General features: G+C 38.4%; 1 protein-coding gene across 1 annotated transcript in view; it reads right to left on the bottom strand.

The window, feature by feature from the left end:
* Positions 1 to 21,485, bottom strand: part of LOC139949628 (exostosin-like 3) — a 36,717-nt gene that overhangs the window by 13,296 nt on the left and 1,936 nt on the right. The window contains exon 2 of the mRNA XM_071948067.1: positions 10,647 to 10,740. The gene's annotated coding sequence lies outside the window, so the exon portion shown is untranslated. The remainder of the gene's footprint in view (positions 1 to 10,646; positions 10,741 to 21,485) is intronic.

The raw sequence follows: 21,485 nt of genomic DNA, 5'->3' as shown, positions 1-21,485 counted from the left end.
GTTAATGCCAAGACCTATTTTGATGTCCAGGAAGCGTAAAAATAAAAACAGTAGAAAGTTGGGGATGTTTATTTGCAAGGCAGCAAAGAATGAAAGTTTATTTTAACACAGGAATACACGTAAGCGCTAGAATATTGTTCTGTGAGTGAGAAGCTATTTGTTACCACCATGGTGTGGTTCTGACACCATGGAGGAAGAAAACAGATAGATTATGGGTCAAGCCTATAGCCAGGTAGCAGCGCTTCAGACCAGTCAAATATTTCTCTTATTCTCATAAGTACTGTGTATTGGCAGAGCCATTTAAATCATACAGTTCGAACATAAAATGGGCTGTGCATTTCCTCCTTGGTAGTAGAATTTTTGAAAGCAAAGTGGAATCAGGGGAAAAACATTCTACATATGTACATACCTACATGGAAAACAAACCTCAAACCAGGATAAAATACTGGCAAATTAAATTACAAGCAGGCATGATGTACGCACTTTGGCCCGCTGAATAAAGTATTAGTAAAGGACAATTTCATTAAGTACAAAGGGCCGACCTTGTACATAGGTTTTACACAACTTTCAGGCAATTTATTAACAATTTTACCGATTTTTTGAGGGACAAAACAGGCCTTGAACTTTGCTCTAGAATTGAAGGGAAACAGTAATTTCCTTCTGGTGTTATAAGGGACCATGGATAAACTAAGAACGCGGCCGCCCGCGGTCAGACTCGTTCTAGAACGAGTCCGTCCCAAAATTGTCACGCGCCCGTCCCAAGATGGATTAAGCGCTTCACTGATTTTTAAGGTCCCTCATTATCGAACTCTATTGTTGGTGCCTTTTGTTGTTCAGATTACATGGACAAGGCAGCTCACAAGTAAGCCACGAAAGGGTGAAGGATTAGTGTTTGCGGTCTAGCTCAGGTATACACCAGACAATGGATTGGAGATGTCCATGTACAGCCAACCCTCGAGTTTACCAAAGCCAATACAATAATATGCTACTGCCATAACAAGTTGAAGTGGTGACTATTATTCTTAAATTTGAAATCATCGCCAACTTATTTTGTATCTACATCTAATTATAACATTAGGACCCGTGTTTACAGAGATGATTACACTTACACGATTTGTTCATAAAGGTACCGCGAAATCATGCTGACCGGCTCGCAATCACACAAAACACAACGCAAAATTACATCGTAGTACTCAAACACACTATATCCAGCGACACACTCACACACACTGTTTTCAATATACCGGCCTAGTAGTCTTGATACTTTGCGTGCAACGCACTATAATGCAAGAAACATTGAACGCTAGAGGGCTTTCCTTAACAATATGATAGCGGGAGAGCCGCCCTCCGTTGGAAAAAATTATGCGCAACAGTTTACGAAATTAGTTACAACCGCCTTGAGATTGAGACTTTCGGGAGAATCTGGTGTCCGAAAATTGCAATACTAACCAGCGTAGAACATTGGCGCCGTTGCTGGTACCTTGGGCATGTCAACAACGTGGTGAATTTTCAGCAGTTCTTGAGAATATTTAGCGTGTTTAAGAAAAACTACATAACGTGTTGGCTTCATTGTTCAAAAATGAAACATTTTGGATACCTTGGATGTAAAAAAAAAAAGGTATAGTTTTACTGTTTAATGTAAGATGTTTTTCTTATTGATTTTGTTTTATTCTGTTGTATTTTGGGGGATTATTTTGCATGGCGGTCGTGCAAAGATGCAATATTATTAACTAAACTAGTCAAAATATAAACTAGACCGGAGACACAGTTGTTATAATTAACATGGATCTTTGGTTGTTGTTTATTTATTGAAACGACAGTTTACGTAAATTGCAGTGGAAACAACTTGGGTTTATATCTACCCAGATAAGCCGATTATAACTACACAGTGGTTTTCGGCCTCACCATTGTTCCTTTGTTATACAGTGGGTCTTCCTCAAGACTCGGTGGTTGAGAAGAACGCGTTCCACTCCGTAGATTTTCTTTTGTTCAATTTGTCACGCGAAGGAACGCGTCGCGACGCGGTCGTTCCCGTGACATAGTTTATCCATGGTCCCTAAGAGGCACTTCTATGGGGAATGAACCTTGCAGAGGGCACCACAGCAAAAGCACATTGCCATAGCACCACTGCAATAAGCCTTTTTGAGGTATGGCGGACGTGATACGCGCGTCACACGCGGCGCGACTTATGCCACGCTCACAATGTTGGTGGTCATTAGGTTTTGTGTAAACTCCTGCATCGCCAAAAATGCACACTTCACTGAATAACACAGAATATTTCTATGGTCAATACGCACAAATTTACCCAAACCTTTTAGTGTTGTAGCATTGTGTCCGCCATATCTCAAAAAGGCTTATTGATGTGGGTGCCCTGGGTTTATTTTTGAGGCCTGACCAAAAAAAATCAGAATGGAAGAATATCATGTCTGATTACATGCCTGAAGTCTGGCTTCTTTGGGTAATCCAGTGGCCTTGTCTGATAGTAGCAATTTGCCAATAGGTGTGTTGTCCACAGTCGACACCTTAAGCCATAGACAACTGCCAAACTTCACTGCAATCTACATGTACCTCATCACTCTATATACTGACATCATTCTTCAGGGCATGAGGCACTGGGCTTGGTTTTTGTGTCTTATTTGTCTGTTGTTTGTTTTCCTTCTATGGTGGTCTTGCCAGTTAATAGTTTAGATTCTTTACAAAGGTAGGGCTAGAGGTGTCTGACTCCTGAAAAGATCAAAGCGTTACCGATGCCAGCAAGGTTAAGCTTGCTTACATGTAGAAAGTAACTTTTAGTTCGCTGTTACTAACAGCAGGACAGACAATCACATATCCCTATACTGTGGGGTGGGCACTGGCCTGGTGACCAGTCTTGTTTCTTAAATCTTTTGCTCCCATTCTGTTCATTTGAAATGATCATTGTTATGCGGCGCAATATAAATTCCAGTATAATTTTTAATTTATCTGGCATCTGGAGAGACTATTCATCTGAGTAGAGAGAAACAAGGACCTGTCACAACCAAATGGTCTGACCATCCAAGAAGGAAACCCACCCAACTGATTTGACCATGGATTTTTTTTTCACAGAATTCGGGAAAGTACAGAGTATACAGTGCTTAAAGGAACTTTACAGAATTGGTAAAAAACAAAAATCGTGAAGATGACAGATTTACATAAAACTTACACGGTCTAATAATGATGATAGTAGAAAACATCCCTTGAAATATTTCTGTCTGAAATGTCATATTTGATGAGAAATAAATAATCTAATTTCGCGTTTGGAGTTTATCGCTCAGTGGGCGTTTTATTCATTGCAAAATTTGTAATCGTTTTTTCATGATTCTCTCGAGACCCAGATGGCCGATCGATCTCAAACTTCTACAGGTTTGTCAGTTTATGTTTATGATGGATTACATAAAGCGCTTTACACTGTCAGCAACTGCTTTGTTAGCAAGAACCAATTCTGTAATCTTCCTTTAACATTATTGTGTAAAGGGTAAAAACAAATTATAATCTTTATCCATGATGCAAATAATAAAACATTCATTCAATTATTGAGTACCCACTGCTAACACATTGGACTTGAACTGCCTGTAGCCACCGGGCTAACTCGAAGGTCTAGTGGTAAGAAGTCTGTTCTGGCAATGCAAAGGGTGTGGGTTTGAATCCGATTGAGTGATTTGCCTGAAACTTGTTTAAGGAACTCAGGAACGTACCGAGTATGTACATACACAAGGTACTGTGCTAAATACACATCAGTGTAAGGGTAAAACAAATTATACTTATTTTTATTTTTAATGTGGACAATAAAGTAATCCAATTGTCCATGTACAATTTATCTTTAATAGCAAGTAATCTTTACAGTAGAAAAACAGTCTTCACTTACTGTATTTGATCATGCCATCTTATGACCACATCTGTTCAACTACCTCTAAAATAACCCAAAAGGAAGGAAGTGGTTTGTATCCCCACAAGATAAAGGTGGAGGTCAAAAGGTTAATGCAGGGGTCGGGAGGGTTTTGTTACCGACCATTAGCGATATGACTGACATACGTCCAGATTCAGTATGACAGAAGACAGACGATAGGCAGACATGTATCATTATAAAGTTTTTTTAACTGGAAAAATTATAACCCTTCCCACTCCACAACACTAAATTTTCTCCAATTATTTTTTATCATCGACAGAATAAGTGTTTGCCTGAAAGAATTGATTAAAGGCATTGGACACGTTTGGTAATTGTCAAAGACCAGTATTCTCACTAGGTGTATCCCAACATAAAAGTGCATTAAATTAATTAATCTGTGAAAATTTTGACTCAATTGCTCAACAAAGTTGAAAGAGAATAATGAAAGAAAAACACTTTATACCCTTGTTGCTTCACATGTTTGTGTTTTCAGATGCCTCAGAAAGCTTCAGGCCTGAATACATATTTTGATATTTGAGTGAGAAATTACCTCTTTCTAAACAATTATGACACTTCAGAGGGAGCCGATTCTCGCAAGGTTTTACACTATCAACAGCTATCCATTGCTGGTTACCAAGTTTTTATGCTAACAATTATTTTGAGTAATTACCAATAGTGTCCAGTGCCTTTAATGAGAGATAGACAAGAATGGGCAAATCACAACATGATTCCTACACTGTACCTCGGTCGACTAGAGAGAGAGAATTACAAAAAATTATTGGGAACTGCGTTTGTTACGGTGAATAACAAATAAAGTACAAGGGTACAAACACTTAAAAGCGCGTGTCCCAAAGACATCAAGATCCCACTGGCCGTTAATTGGACACTTTAACAGTTTATGAACTGTACATGTACGTTTACACTATAAGTACAGTACAATCCTGTGAATTTTTAGCATCACTTGATTCGGCGAATCTTCGTGTTAAATATTTTCTTAACACAGAGATTTTCTGGATTAATAAAGTGTAGTGTGAAACAAGCAACTATACATTTCTCTCTCTGCAAGAGCGACAAGTTTTAAAAACCGAAAACGTACTATGTTTGTTACTCATTAACAAAACACTTACAGTTCAGTGAATGACAGATAAAGTACAGGGTGTAAATGCTTTTAAAAGTAAGAGTCCCAAAGACATGAAAGACGCCAAGATCCCACTGGCCGTTAATTGAACACTTCAACAGTTTATTAACTGTACATTTACACTATTATAAGTACAGTACATACAGGTGAATAAACGTATACAGTACTATTGATGTCACTGACATTTGTCAATTATCCACACTGACTATTACAAGTGTCTATAATTGGTACACTGTTACTTACAGCACTGAACAAACAAATGCATGTAGCACTGAATGATGGACTTTTTCCTTGAATGACAAAGCTCTCTCATAAATTACAAATGGAGTGGCGCCATCTCTTCCAATGGATTAGTTCTTACAGCCTAAACTGAAGTCTCATCCTAAAAGACACAGCTATCCTTGTGGTTTTAAGGGCTCTTGCAATTGTTATTTTTGCCTACAGTCATGAGTCCTCCGAAATCCTTCACTCTCAGTGACTCAACACCAGTACGTCTAGACTGATGGTATACATGTGGCTCAATTTCACAAAAAGCTGAGATTCATCTTCAAGGAAAGTTTTTTTGTTTGGTATTTAAAAATTAATTGCAATACAAACTTAATCATAAAATTGTATACAACATTTTGAGAATCATTGTCACTTTGGAGTCATGAACAATAAGTTTTTATCCCCCATACTGTGAGAAGTGTTACTGACAGTAACGCTTCTCAAATTCTGTATTCCAAGTATGGATCATTCATCCTACATGTACGTGGACATAATCTCTCCGGACTTTCTGCGATATCTCAAAATTGCAACAACAAACAAAAGGAAAGATTATTTTTTTAAACTTCTGATATCCTTTCTAGACCAAACTCCTTTGGGTGGTACCACTTAGCAGAGAGGGGATTCCTGGAGGTCTATTTACATGAATATCCAATCACAATCCTTCCTAATCCATGCAATCTAAACACTCAGCTTCACCCCTCATCTCCGAAACCCATCCATCTACTTTTAACAACTAACCCATTCTTTAAGAGTTGTGGGTGTAGCTTTGACCCCTTAAGGTCAGCTAATGGTCTCTGCATTGATCAGGGTGGTTTCTTAACTCCACTTACATCTACATACACTACATTTAGGCCCCTACTCCAAGACCTATCAACCACTTCCATTTCAAAGTAACTCCCTGAAAAAGGTGCAGCCCCCCCCCCCCCCCACCCTGGCAAGTTAATTTTCTTAACTCTTGGCTATAACTGCATGCTCTGGCAACCTCCAAGGAAAAGGTAAACTCGCAAGAAAATATTGCTGCCGTTGCTCAAGAGTACACTTCAGTAATATACAAAGTAGTTATCGTTTTTTCCCACTGGCTCCCAACACATCAAATGAATCAATGCACCTTTCTATTTTCCAGAGTGCAATTTTCTCAAAAGTTCAAATGTCTTCCCTCATGCCATCTAAACAGTCGCCTTCAATCCGTCTTCTACATGTATGTCAACTTTATTAGTAATGGTCCACTTATATAATGCACTTCCACTGACTCCTACAGCCATGCTACAGCCAACAAGCTTTCGCTGTAGCCACCCTCTTCATCATCAAGCGACCAATTCAAAATACATCTAAAGATTTCCAATGAAGGAGCCCTTTATGCAAATGAAATATTAAAATGTTTTCGCTTGAAATGCAATAGTTTTTAAGAAATGAGTAAAACAAATAGTTTTGATTTTGCAAGTCTAAAACCTCATCTTTGAATAGAGTGAAACATAGTAGGGCCCTTATATTTCAAGGTTTTTGTCTTCTCTTTATTTTTGCGTGTGACCCCGCTTACTGATTGAGCTAAAACTTTCACTACTACAATGTTGGGTGACACAAAATGCAAAATAATACTAGACTTTGACAAACCATAGAGGACAAACCAATGTTGTTCAATGTACTTTCTATAGTTAACATAAGACAGATTCAGGACGTGGAATCAATCAGGAGTGAAGACACTCCAGTCCAGATGAGTGTGAGACCTCTCTCTATGGTGAGATGAAGCATGAGATCAAGTAGATGCCTCTAGCAATATGATTCATGTTGAATGGTAGGAATATACCAGATGAGATACTGCCCATGGGTTGAAGTAAACAATATGCCATCCTGCATTGATTATAAAGCAACATCCATAAACAGTGTCCATTGTACAACCATCTGCCGACTCCCATTCATGTACTGCTTCAAATCTGCATACAACGTAATTTCTTTGTTGTTACACGCGTATAAGATGGCATCATTGACAAACTACTGCACTCCAATGTTTATTTTGTAATGAGGATAATTAAAAGTCCATTAACTGGCAGCACAGGTTGCATATATAACTCAAGTGACCAGGGGTAAAACTTGAGCTACATGAGCGTCTCTTTGATTTAACTAACAAGAAGCCACTATTATTAGCGTTACTGGAGGGTTTTTTTTCACCATAATAACCGAAGCATCATGGCCCAATTTCATGGCTCTAAGACCATGTGAACTTTGTTTACAAAAAGTGTGACCTTGTACATTCTTTGGGTATTCTGGCAGGCACAATACTGCACAGGTCATATGGGAAAATTTACATTTTGTGCCATAATTTCCACATAAATCCAAGAATTATGAAAGTAAAAGCTGGACAAGTTTTGAGATGTGCCCCATTTCATCATATCAAAAGTTGATAAGAATAGACAGTGCAATCTCCATAAAATAAAAGATTTTATGATTTCTTCAATTATTGTACAAACGTGCCTGCAGAACTCCACGCTCTATGGCTCTTTTGTAAACATGTGATGTCACAAGTCACATCGTCTATAGACCTACCATGTTTTCGGTATCTAGAATCAGTGGTTATAGAAGCAGTGAATTCCGTGCTTATGTCAACCGTATTCACAGGTTAGCAGGGCTTTTGGCGCGTGGGTACTTGTCTGACTATTATGCATTCTTTGCTTACACAGCTAGCGCGGCAATTTGGCACATGCCTTGCAAGCAAAGAAGAATATAGCACATGTCTGCATGTCCCATTGTAGTAGTATAGTTCATTATGGTGACTAGCACACTACTTGATTTAAGTATGAATGAGCTCATAACAATGTCTAATGTGACAGTCAGCCTGGGGGAATATTGCGGCATTAACAGGCCATTGTATCAATACAACAAGGGGGTTGACTCTAGGGTTAACTAGGACTGGTTACTTTGCACACATGCCAACCATTATAAAGGAAAACTGTCATCGCAAAGCATTTTTTATGCAGTTTTACAATCAATAAAAATGACAGAATGAAAATGTACCGTACAAATTTTCAATTTCAGGTATGCACTGCATGTTTGTCAACAAGAGGGGGAGTGCCAGGTACAAGACGGCGCTTTTAAAACAGTGTACTAAAAACATGTAATTTTTGGTGGCATACTGTCGCTGGGAAATCACAAGCGAGCGAGATCATCCAATCAGCTAAAAAGTTGCATGCCTGATATTCACAAATTACAAGAATCCCGTGGCGTTTTTACAGTTGCGCAGGAAAACTGCACATTATCCAACCAGATCTCAACATTTTTCTTACAGCTTTAAATCCCACCCCCACAAAAAAAGAAAACACCATGTGAAAACAAGTGCAATAACAGCTCAAAGTTATGTGTTTAACAACATCCTAACAACAAAGTGCGTGTTGCTTTTTTGTTTGCCTCAGTCTGGTTGCAAAAAAGCCATCTTTGTGTACAGCTTGGTTAATTCTGGGCCAAGTTTGTTTATATTAGCTCCCCAATGATTTACACTTGAATTCCTTGCCTATGATGAAAGCCACAAAGCGTTACAGTTTCTTTATAAACGAAACTCACGCTCTAGATTGAATGGGATTTTTAGACTGGCAAGTCCAGCCCGTATTGAGAAACAAAAAAAACAAAAAAAAATTCTGTGAAATCTTGTTTTCTTTTTTAGTTTCATTTTACAAAATTCTTTGAAATACGAAAATACCTATCTATAGCAATTCATTTATCTTGCAATTTAAATTTTCAGATTTTAAAAAAAAATGAAATACTATGCATGCAGTAACATTGACACAAAGTGATAACTTGGGACGAAGATGCAAATGACTTTAATGTCATGACCAGTGTTCAAACCCAAACTCTGATGACTGAACCATCAGATCTTGAGTCTGATGCAGATTAGAACCTGCCCTCTACGAATCAACCGCTCGGCCATGACACACCACATGAAACTTTCCAATCAGAAATCCTATCAAAACCATTGTTGTACCTTTAAAAACAAACGATTGCCACGCTCCATACCTCTAGGGGAAACACACGACTTGTTTCCCTCCTGACCGAAATTTAATGTAGTTTTTTGTATTATGACAGGGCTTCTCCTTGCTTGAACTTTAATGAAAAAAAAACAGCCACCCAAAACATAGACTGGAGGGCCAATGTTCCAAAGACAACTAACCCAATGTCCTGTAGGGCTAGTTCAGGAAATGCAAGGAATGGCTGCAATTTTCCCCTGTCAAGTTTGATATGTGACGCGACACAGCGACCTCAAATATCCGACAAAATTACTTTTGCCGGAGGAGCTGTCAATACGATCAGAAGGGTCTAGAAAAGAGACGGTGGGACAGACAACAATATATGAAGCTTTATTAACAAAATGGTGACGCCAAATCAACTATGGTGATTTTCAGGTGGCATGCTACATGTTTGGCAGAGCATGGGGGAAACATCCACAAGGCCAGATTCAAAATGAAAAAGAAATTCCTGACAAAGTTTAGCATGCATTCAACTGTTTTTATATGAACAGGACCTAAAACATGTAATTGTTAGAAAAGAAGATATCACATTTGTCTTTATGGGTACTCTTAACAGAACTGTGCTTCTCTTGAGAACTGCTTCAAGACAGAAATTGCGTTATTGTCCCTTTTTCAGAGTAAAGGTAGTTTGCTGATTTCACTAGCAGTCCTTTTTTGAAAGGGCAAGAGCACCAACGCATCAACTTGGTAAAAGGGCACCCAATGGGGAAGTTATAAATGTCTACAGCTCCTGGGCATTTCCAAGGGCAACAAGGCAATGACCAGGGGGTATGGACGTAATCGCTTTTGTTGCCTCTGTGAAAAATCAGGCCTGCACTAGTCTGCCAGGTTTTTACTTAAAAATTCATATTTAAAAATAGGGATTTTTTCAACACCCAATTAGCCAGCCAGTCGAACCACTTGGGAGTGAATGGTGTTTGAAGCTTTGCATGGTGTGGAGAATAAGAGCAAACTATAAATATAAATATTAATAGTAAACTTGCGGGTACAACCATGGGTAAAACTCTTTTGAGGGAGTGGTGGCTCTGAAAAGAGCCAGTTTGGTCTCGAAGTTTCGAACAGTATACTCTTCTCCTGAAGACGAGCAGAGTATACTGTTCGAAAAGTCAAGACCAAACCGGCTCTTTTCAGAGCCACCACTCCTTCAAAAGAGTTTTTACCCATAGTTGTACCCGCAAGTTTACTATTCATATTTATATTTATAGTTGCTCTCACTTGGGAATGAATTTTGACTGGTCCTATGTGTTTCAACAAGCATAGCCAGGTGAATACTGTTAAGGGAGAATGCTGTTTGAACTGAATGAAATTGGGGTCAGAATCTTACCTTTTAGAGACTGTGTTTATCTCGGCTCAGAGCTCCTATCCATAGGATAGATACAGACACTACTTCTCTGCATGTCGAGATGTAAAACTGGTTTCTGTGAATAATAAGAAATACCATGGAAATACAGACTTGATTTAAAAAAAACCTTGATATGTTTAACAATATGTGTAATATGATGTTCTTTAAAGCCATTGGACACTTTCGGTAAACAGTATTATCCAAGTCCCACACTTAGTGTATCACAACTATATGAATAACAAACCTGTGAAAATTTAGGCTCAATCGGTCATCGGAGTCGGGAGAAAATAACGGGAAAACCCACCCTTGGTTTCCGCATGTTTCGCCGTGTCATGACATAATGTTTAAAATAAATCTGTAATTCTCGCTATCAATAATTTATATTGTTTTAATGTTTTCTCAAAAAGTAAATCATTTCATGGAATAATATTTCAAGAGAAGTCTTCCACCATTACCTTCTGTAAACCCTGTAAATTATTTGTAAATCTGTGAACTTTCATTTTTTTCTGTACCGAAAGTGTCCAATGGCTTTAAAGCAATAAAACATGCATGACATGTAAACATTTACAGGATGTGTCACATGGAGATTATAACAACCGCCAATATTGGTTATACATAGTAGATACAACCATGGAGGAAGGAAATCAATCCCCCCCCCCCCCCACACTAGACCAGTGAACTTTGATAACCCATGAAACGAGAGTTAAAGGCACTGGACACTATTGGAAATTACTCAAAATAATTGTTAGCACAAAAACTGACTTGGTAGCAAGCAATGGAAGGCTGTTGATAGTATAAAAGATTGTGAGAAACGGCTCCCTCTGAAGTAACATAGTTTTTGAGAAGGAGGTAAATTTTCTCACAGAAATATTGACATCAGGTCTGAAGCCTTTTGAGGCATCTGAAAGCACACATATTTTTGCAACAAGTTTGTTTTTTTCCTTCATTATATCTTGCAACTTCGAAGACCATTTGAGTTCAAATTTTCACAGGTTTGTTATTTTATGTTGGGATACACCAAGTGAGAATACTGGTCTTTGACATTCCAAAGGTGTCTCAGTGCCTTCAAAACATGAACCATGGATAAACTATAAACTGACGACCAAAAAACTCTACGTGGTTCAATTATAGTTTGACATGAATGTAAACTGTGCCACAGAGAACAGACTGGTACCAGCCACTACCCATCACATCCAGCCAGCATTCACCACCTTGCTCCCATAATTTGATTGTCCCCCGTGGCCTTGTGGTTTCCTACTCAGGGGGTGAGCGTTGCAAGTGATGTAATTCACATGAGTAAGGAAGTGCCCATAGCTACACGTACTTGTATCGTACTGTGTAACAGTAGTATACACGTAAATGCAGAATAAAGAAGTACTTGAAAATGTTTACAGGTATCCCCAACTGGTAGTCCCTGCCCTTTATTCTGTCCATTACAAAAATATATATTACAGTTGCGTCACCGATTTGTTTTTTCCAAAACTAAACAACTTTGATTTTTTTATCCCTAATAATGCATTTTAACAGGGATGGGTGCCAAGCAAACCCATTGCCATGTCCCAAGTTAATAACATGCCAGTAGTTAACAACTTTGATTTTTTTATCCCTAATAATGCATTTTAACAGGGATGGGTGCCAAGCAAACCCATTGCCATGTCCCAAGTTAATAACATGCCAGTACTTTACCAAGATAACTCAGCTATCTAGCCCTATTTATTAGCGGTCTCCGTATTTTGTTATTTTGTCAAATTAATCAATTTTATTCAGTCACTTTCCCTTGTGGTGTATATTACTTACAAGTATGGGCAAACATGTAATTGAAATGCAGAATTGAAAGATATTTGTACAGACTCAAACTCAAAGATCCATACAGTAAGTTTACTGGCCCAATGTTGAAACACTGTCCTCGGACCTGCTCTCCAGCATTACTTTTGAGCCAGGTAGGATCCATCTTGAAATGGAGCATGTCTGTTTGTTAATTGATGACCACAACCAGAGTCTATTAGAGTACTGTTCTTAGATCATGTTTTCCATTACCCGGATGATCCACAGTAATCTGTATTGATTCTGTGAGTCATGTCAGCCTGAAACAACTGGTTCCCTCTCAGAGGTACAATTCAATTATACGCTCATATAGAATCGTTGAAAATAGCCTGTAGAGAAACACAGTGCTGGACAGACATTGCTACCTGAGAAAGTTGCAAAATTACAGACAAAAGGCTTGCCAGCCCGTTTGATGGTCTCCTGGTTTTTCTGCAAGAGGACGTAATGGTGTTATTTTTAATTCTGTTTCAAGGAGGACAGGAGAATTTGCTGGCTTTGAAAATACTTAAAAACAAAAAAGTATAGCCTTTTTGGAGACAAAACTATTTGATTAAAGTTTGTAAAAAGAATGAAAGGATGCGGCTTCAACAAAGAGCGATGGCTGGGACAATCAAGTGGAGTGTTTTTTAAATTTATTTTTGTACTTGGCCTTTGTGTTTGATTTAATGGTCTCCAATTGCAAAGTTGCAATTGGACACTTACATGTACCTTAAAACACAAAACTACATGATACACACTTTGATGTTAAGGAAATTCAAATGTCCTGGACGTTGTACCCAATAAATTGTTCCAGAAATAAATGTACAAAATTACCATCACTATTTCAGACTGGAAGCGTACATGAACATGTCACCCCGATCGTTTGGTGAACAACAATTTGAGTTGATTGTAAATTATGCAAATGTGTGATACAGTACTTGTACATTATAACGTAGTCTAAATAACATAGACTGCAAGGTTGACTAATGAGCTATTTAATAGACGTGGATTGTTGCTAAATAGTCAGGTTGGCTGGCACCAACAGAGCCTTGGCTGGCATAACAAACAATCCTCTGCAAACCACAGAATAGAAATTGCTCTGTTTGCATTATCATTGCGTGGGCTCGCTGTAGCTACGAAATTGATCGCACAGGCAGCCAGCAATAAAACCTGTGGCGCCAGCCGTAGATTTGAAGATGTTTTATGAGAACATTCTATAGCCTGCTACTTTATTTATACGAATACGGCCAAATTCTAAAGGTCTAGGAGCAAGAATTGAAATCCAAGAACAGAGACCAAGGGATAGAACAAAAATATGTGGATGCCCTACATCTCAAATATCTGAGATGCGAGTATTGAAAGTCCGGTAATTGACAATGGACAGTGGACGACGACCTGAGCCTAGACCAAGTATTAAAGGTCAGAGACCTAGGTTTTGAAGGTCCAGTAATTACCTATAGACCATAGCTTCACTGGGGATAGACAAAGTTCCAAGGGTCAGAGATCCAATATTGCAGATGGACATCATCACAGACAATGAGAAGGTCTCAAGCACAAATAACAAGTCAAGACCTGGCCTGCCAAGGATAAAAAAACAGAGAACAACAGCAATTACAACAAATTGAACCAGTTGCAACTGTCTACTCCTCAGAAATGACTGAGTTTCGAGCCTCATACATTTCATGTTGGAAAAATGCCGGCAGTTGTCATCGACTTGCCTCCAGCCTTTTGCAGTGGCATCCTTTTTTGCAAGTGAAATTGTGATCCTGTTCTGTTCATGTTTATGTTAGTTGTGTGGGCCCACTCCCTCTGTACTAGGTGAGGTGTTATGTCATCCTGGACTGGTGTGTTTCAATCGCCACAAAGGTGACAGTCTGTTAACTCTGGCATGTCTTTTGATCTTAACATCACCTTAATATTCTCATTCCCTTCACTCAACACCTTCCTCTACATGTAGCCTACTCGCCACGTTCCCAATCACTGTAAGACCAATAATCTGGATTGGCTTAGACCAAGTAACTGGGGCGCTGTATTCCTTTTTTCAAAATTTTAAAGTTATCGGTCACGCTACATTTTTAGAGTAATTACCAAAGGTATAGGACTACATCAATTTATAATCATAAAGTAACCTCCTTCTTCCATCCAGACAAGACAAGGCAGTAAATTTTGACATTATCGATCGCGCTAGTAATGTATGACCATGGAGGTAGAATTCTACCTCCATGTATAATGTCAAAATTTAGAAAAAATGAATACAGCGCACCAGTTACTGGGTCTAGGATTGGCTGCACTTGCGTACAGTGTATGTAGCGTAACAATTGTAGACCTGCATGTACTATTCTGTACTCTTGATACAGTATTCTGTACTGTATCAACGAACAGCCCCTTGCTCCATGCATGGATGCACTTACTGACTGTAGACCACTCATTCAACACCTGGCCAATGTACTCAGTACACATTGCACAGAGCAATAAAACCAAGTATTCAAAGCTGTTGTGTACAAGAGCCCATAAATGATCCCATTTTAGTCTGGAGCAATTAATTAACTCCACATAGGTGTTAAAAGTCAAACCCTGATTGGTCTTGGATTTGACAGGGGTTTTTATGACAGGTGTAATCTTATCCATGATTAATGAATGGATCAGACTGATTAGGGATTAAAAAAGATAACGATGTTGACAATCTGATGGGTTGGATAATAGATAGACAGTTTGATTTGTTCAGTGGATGATTTATTATCAAGCACTAATGGTTCCTGCTTGGTGTGTAGAGAGAAACCACGGTGAAACATTCCTCCATAGTGAAAAATGGTGAAACAGAACTGTCAGGAGAACTTAAATTTAATTTCATTGCATTTAATAATTCCGGTTGTGAAGCCAGGGACTCTAAGACAAGAGACCTTAATCAACTAGCCAAGAACCCAATAGAGATAAGACAAAGAAGGAAGTTTCAGTTTGAGATGTGGGAGGAGAACCACAGAAAACTAACGCAATCAGGTCGGGACTGAGCACTCAATCTACATCTGCCTATGCAGGATTGGGACCTAGGCCCTAGATGTGGAAGGCAAGGAAAGATACCACTCCTTCCAAACTTCCTAGGTATTCCACTATAGACTGTGCAAGTCTCGCGAGAAATTGAACTTCCGGGACCATTGTGGTTATGTCCTTGGGAATGTAAAAATAAGTGATTAAAAACAGAAAAGTAAAATCAATTCAACAAATTAACGAAGAAAACTAAAGAAAAAAGCTTGACCTCCAGTTTCCGATTTACTCTAAACAATTAAGAATATTACCCAACTGACGTTCCCATTATCCCTGAACCTATGTGATGATCGCACCAATTGGACGTGACAAACGGGGTCTATTAGAAAAACCATCCAGGTCAATGTCGAACAGCGATCCTCGTCCCGATAAATGTATAATTTTGTTTCAGTTAATTTAAACAAAACAATTATTATGTACACGAATTAAAATAATAATTATACAAAAAGTTTGTTAAAAATAATAATCTTTAAGAATTCTTTTACAAATAACAATTTCAATACAATTTGGTTTTGTACAAAAATATACTTTTTTTCGAATTAAGTTCTCGTTTTCGCTACGTGCGAGACTTGCACAGTCTATTGCCATAGAGACTATCAACTCAGTGGCATCCTCCCTAAACAAAACCCTACTTGCCATAGGTGATTTAAAGTCAACTGAACTCCTCCTACCCCTTTTTCCTTACCATAATTGGCAACTTTATAGTTGACTCACCTTACACACAAAAAACCACTGTCCCATGGAGGTTCGACAATATTTGTTATTTATGGCATGATCGCACAGCAAAAAGTATTTAAAGATACCCATAGCATTGCATTGCAGTATAAGTTTGATATGTAGAGGTTTGGGATTGTTTATTATGCAATAAACCCAGTCTTTATGTTTGCACACATTCCAGGCATGACCTGCTTTTTCATTACTTTTAATTAAATTCTACGATGGAACAGACCTCAACTTTTGTGTACACTGCTAATGTCAAAATATGTGTAAACACTATGAGGCAATTTGGCTCTGCGATTGTGAGGCCAAAATATTTAAGAATAAACTACGTACAGGAAACTGACTGAATACACTTAAAATAATTGTTTTGTCAAACAAAGACAAATTGACTAGAGCAGGACTTGACCTGGGACCTCTAGATTTAATTGCCATTGCTCCACCAACTGAGCTATCTGGTCCTAATGTTGGCGGTCTCCCTATTTTGTCAGTCTTTAAAGGGGTGCCATAAAGCCAGGGATCACAACCAAGCGGCAGCAGAGGGATCACTTCATTTTAAGGGGATGCAACTTTTTCATTTTCAAATATCATTTAACAAACTACATTTTTGGAGTAATACCAAAGGTATAGGTCTACATCAATACAAAATCATAAAGGGTGCGTTCGTTTAGCTTCCCTGGGTCGACCCCGGTGTGTGGTGTGTTTTTTACCAGGACGAACGTGGGTAATTATCTGCACACGTTCGTCCTGGAAAAAAACAACGCCACACACCGGGGTCGAACCAGGGAAGCTAAACGACGCACCCATTGTAACCTCCTTCTTCCATCCAGACAAGACAAGACAAGACAGTAAAATATCACAACATCCCTGGATTTATTACAAGTATAACATCAGGCAAATTCTCAACGTTCCACAGACATGGCCACTTCACCTTAGTCCAGACTTGCTCAGAACTGAATCTATCTTCAGATGTCTACACATGTACCCAATAAGTGAATCACCTATACCAGCACCCTAATGCTAGATCTATTATGATTGAGGTTGATTGAGGCAGTGAATTGTTGGTGTGTACAAAGCCAGCAGGGTCCAGGAGACCCAAGGGGATGCTAGCCATATGGTAACCTGTTCAAACATTGCAATAAATGGTTTTAGGTGTTCAGAAACTTTTGGACAGAATGACCTCAAGCTTGCATGGTACAAACCCTTTAATTAGACTCAAGTGCAGGGCTAAGTTAGAGGTTGTTCAGAACGGTGCTAAAAGTCAGTTTAAAAGGCACTGGACACTATTCGGTAATTACTCAAAATAATTATTGGCTAGAAAACTTACTTGGTAACGAGCAATGGAGCAATCTAGTAAACAAATGAGAAAAAGCTCTCTCTGAGGTACATGTTACAATACTTTTTGAGAAAGAGCTAATTGCTAACACAAATATTAAAATACTTTAGGCCTGATAATATTAGCCATGTGAAAGCACACTAATTTGTGCAACAAGAGTGTTTTTTCTTTCATTATTCTCGTACAACTTTGATGACCAATTGAATCCAAATTGTTATTTATTGCATAAATGTTGGGATACACCAATTGAGAATACTGGTCTTTGACTTTGTTAGCCAAAAGCTTGTTTTTAAGAAATACAGTAAGCTTTTCAGAATTACCTAGCCAGTCAGACCACTTGGAGTGAATTTTGAATGGTCCTCTGAAGTTTAAGCTGGCATTTGGCCAGCGGACTTAAGTTAAGGGAGACTGCTGACAAATCCCTGCTTTCTGATTGCATTTAACACTGACTAGCCAGAGAGCAAACCCTAATTGGCTGCCTCAGCCAAAACTTCATCAAAATTAAACCTTCTTAACAACAGCAAGAAATACTTTCCTCACGTAGTTACTAAACGGATTATGAGATCCTGGGAACAGTTTTCTAATAGAGACTATCTATTAAGCAGACTATCGACTGATTAGATCAGAATCTAATCAGATTCTACCATCGAGCTTTGACATTTCCTGGGGATCTTAAGTAACGAGAGGACTAAGGAAATAATCTAATAAGATGTTTTGACAAGATACGATATGGAGTCTTAGTCAGTGCATGAAGCATTACGGTCAGGGTAGATAGTTTGGCACTAGAATACAAATGAGACGAGTCACTACTACTAATATTGTGTATAATTTACATGTAGGGGCCCATTAATATTTTAAAGTTGATAGCGAGAAACAACTTGGTCTAGCAATTTCGCATAGCAAACTGACCATGCATGTTTGCTTACTGAACACTTTTAAAAGGGAAGGTACATTTGGTAGTCACTCTTAAAGTATGATTTTATGCCATAAAATTTTAATCTGATTTCAACTACAGTGGAGTGGCATTAGAATGTAAAAGATACCAACGAGCAGTTAAAACTGTGTTTTAGACTAATATGTAGTGTAGGTGCCCATTAATATTTTAAAGTTGATTGCGAGAAAGGGATTTGGTCCAGCAATTTCGCACACCAAACTGAATTCATGTTTATGCTTACTGAATAATTTTAAAAGGAAGGTACATTTTGTTATCAGTCTTAAAATGTAATTGTAAAAAGATATCAGATTTGTTTGCCCTAAAACTTGAATGGGATAGTTTGCAACTACAGTGAAGTGGCACCAGAATGCAAATGAGACCAGTGACTCAGCTACTACTGTGTTTTTAGAATAAATGTAGTGTAGTTGCCCATTAATATTTTAAAGTTTATTGCAAGAAACGTTTTGGTCCAGCAAGTTCGCACACCAAACTGACATTGTATGTTTATGCTTACTCATACTGAATACTTTTATAAGGAAAGGTACATTTGGTAATCAGTCTTAAATTTGGTTGTAAAAAGAAATCAGATTTGTTTGCCCTAAAACTTGAATGTGATAGTTTGCAACTACAGTGAAGTGGCACCAGAATGCAAATGAGACCAGTGACTCAGCTACTACTGTGTTTTTAGAATAAATGTAGTGTAGGTGCCCATTAATATTTTAAAGTTTATTGCAAGAAACGTTTTGGTCCAGCAAGTTCGCACACCAAACTGACATTGCATGTTTATGCTTACTCATACTGAATACTTTTATAAGGAAAGGTACATTTTGTAATCAGTCTTAAATTTGGTTGTAAAAAGATATCAGATTTGTTTTGCCCTAAAGGTTGAAATAGTTTGCAGCTACAGTTGAGTCGCACCAGAATGTAAGCGAGACCAGTGACTCAGCTAATGCTGTGTTTTTAGACTACATGTACAATGTAGTGTAGTTGCCCATTAATTTTTTTAATTTATTGCAAGAAACGTTTTGGTCAAGCAAGTTCGCACACCAAACTGACATTGCATGTTTATGCACACTTAGCACTTTTAAAGGGAAGGTATAATACGTCAAATGGCTAGTATAAAAACATACTTGGTTTGAAATCAGCTTTCAATAAAATTTTAACATTTTGGAAATCATTTTACTTTGAAGTAATGTTGTCATGTCAAAAGAAAGCAGTATTATTCTTACTACGCGGACATATATGACACTGCCCTAGAAAAACAAAAATCTCAAAAATGTACTGGTATTTGAAAGTTTTATTACAATTTTTGCGATGCTATGTTTACCAGGTAAATTTCGTTAAAGTAATTGGACCCTTTCAGTAAACAGTATTGTCAAAGGCCCACATTTCGTGTATCACAACTTATATAAAATAACAAACCTGTGAAAATTTAGGCTCAATCAGTCATCGGAGTCGGGAGAAAAGACGGACGACCCACCCTTGTATCCGCGCGTTTCGCCGTGTCATGACATGTGTTTAAAATCAATCCATAATTCTCGCTATCAAGAATTGATATTGTTTTACTGTTTTCTCAAAAAGTAAAGCATTTCGTGGAACAATATTTCAAGAGAATTCTTTCACCACTACCTTCTGTAAACCCTGTAAGTTATTTGTAAATCTGTGAACTTTTTTTTTTCCCTGTACCGAAAGGGTTCAATGGCTTTAAATCGAAATATAAAGGTCACCAATGACAAAGTTAAATATATTTATTTGTGTGAGCTGAAATTTATATACATATTTTGAAAGATGAGTATTGATGTAGAGAGTGTACACGCAAGCCTTGAAATAACCCCTGGCACCCACAGCAACTGCCGGCCGGATGCCCTGTGCTTTTCCTGCGGTGCCCTCTGCAAGGTTCTAATACAATCTTACATTTTCCCCATAGAATTGCCCCCTACCAGAGGAAAAGTTGCTGTGCCCCTTCAAGAGCGAAGTTCAAGGCATGCAAACGTGTACACAAAATAAGTAAATTAATTCCCAGTTTCTAATGATTGTGGTACAATACAAAAACATTGATATTTTAAACCAGCATGGTCGTGGCCAGCCAGGTAATCCATGACTGAGCCAACATGGCCAAAGGCGTGGTCTTTATCACACAGCCACGACCCGAGTGCCACAAGTCAGTAATGTTTTAAGCTTTTATAGGTTTTAAGCTATGTAGTGCTCCAAAAGGCATGCCTCGTATCGTAGACATGTAACCCATGGCAAGCCGCAGCAATTACTGTGGTGCCCTGTGCTTTTGCTGTGGTGCCCTTTGCAAAGTTCCAAAACAAAAATTTACAATTTCCTCATAGTAGAAGTGCCCCTAATACAAAGAGGAAAAATGCTGTGCCCTTCAAGAACAAAGTTCCAGGCCTGAAAAAAAGGTGCACCGCTACAAATGCTGAAGGGGCGTTCACAGCTGGTCTTACATTTAAACAGTCATGTGACTACCTTTGGCGACCTAAATGCTAGCTTATGCATCAGGAAGAACCATGCATTGCCCTGGTGGCCTTTGGGTAATTCCCGGCCTATAATTCGTCAAGTGTGAGAAACTGCTTTTACTTTCAGTACATCATGTAGTTCAACAAGTGGTGTTGATTTCAGGTAATGAATCATTGATGGACTGATTAGCATTGCACCAACAGGAAACACCTAATTACAATACGTACTTGAGTGCATTAGGTGCCACTGTACAAGAGTTAGAGACTGGAGTCAGTGACTTGGTTGTCTTGGGTCCATAACCTTCACATGAAATATTTCCCAGCCTCGCTACACCATGCATCATAGACAGCGGGCAATATTGACCTTACGCTTTGTGCAAGTCTATTCTTGGTTGGATCAGACACAGTTGTCAACCAAAATGAAATACAGAAAAAAAGCTGTCCAGTTATCCATGTTATCACGAGCATGAGATAGTGACATCTTGGACCAAGACTAGTGATTTGGATGAACTCCCGCTGTCAAC

This window comes from Asterias amurensis, chromosome 17 (genome assembly GCF_032118995.1).
Source record: "Asterias amurensis chromosome 17, ASM3211899v1".
NCBI lineage: Eukaryota > Metazoa > Echinodermata > Asteroidea > Forcipulatida > Asteriidae > Asterias > Asterias amurensis.
The sequence above is the reverse complement of the archived record's forward strand: the minus strand, read 5'-3'. Positions and strand labels throughout refer to the sequence as shown.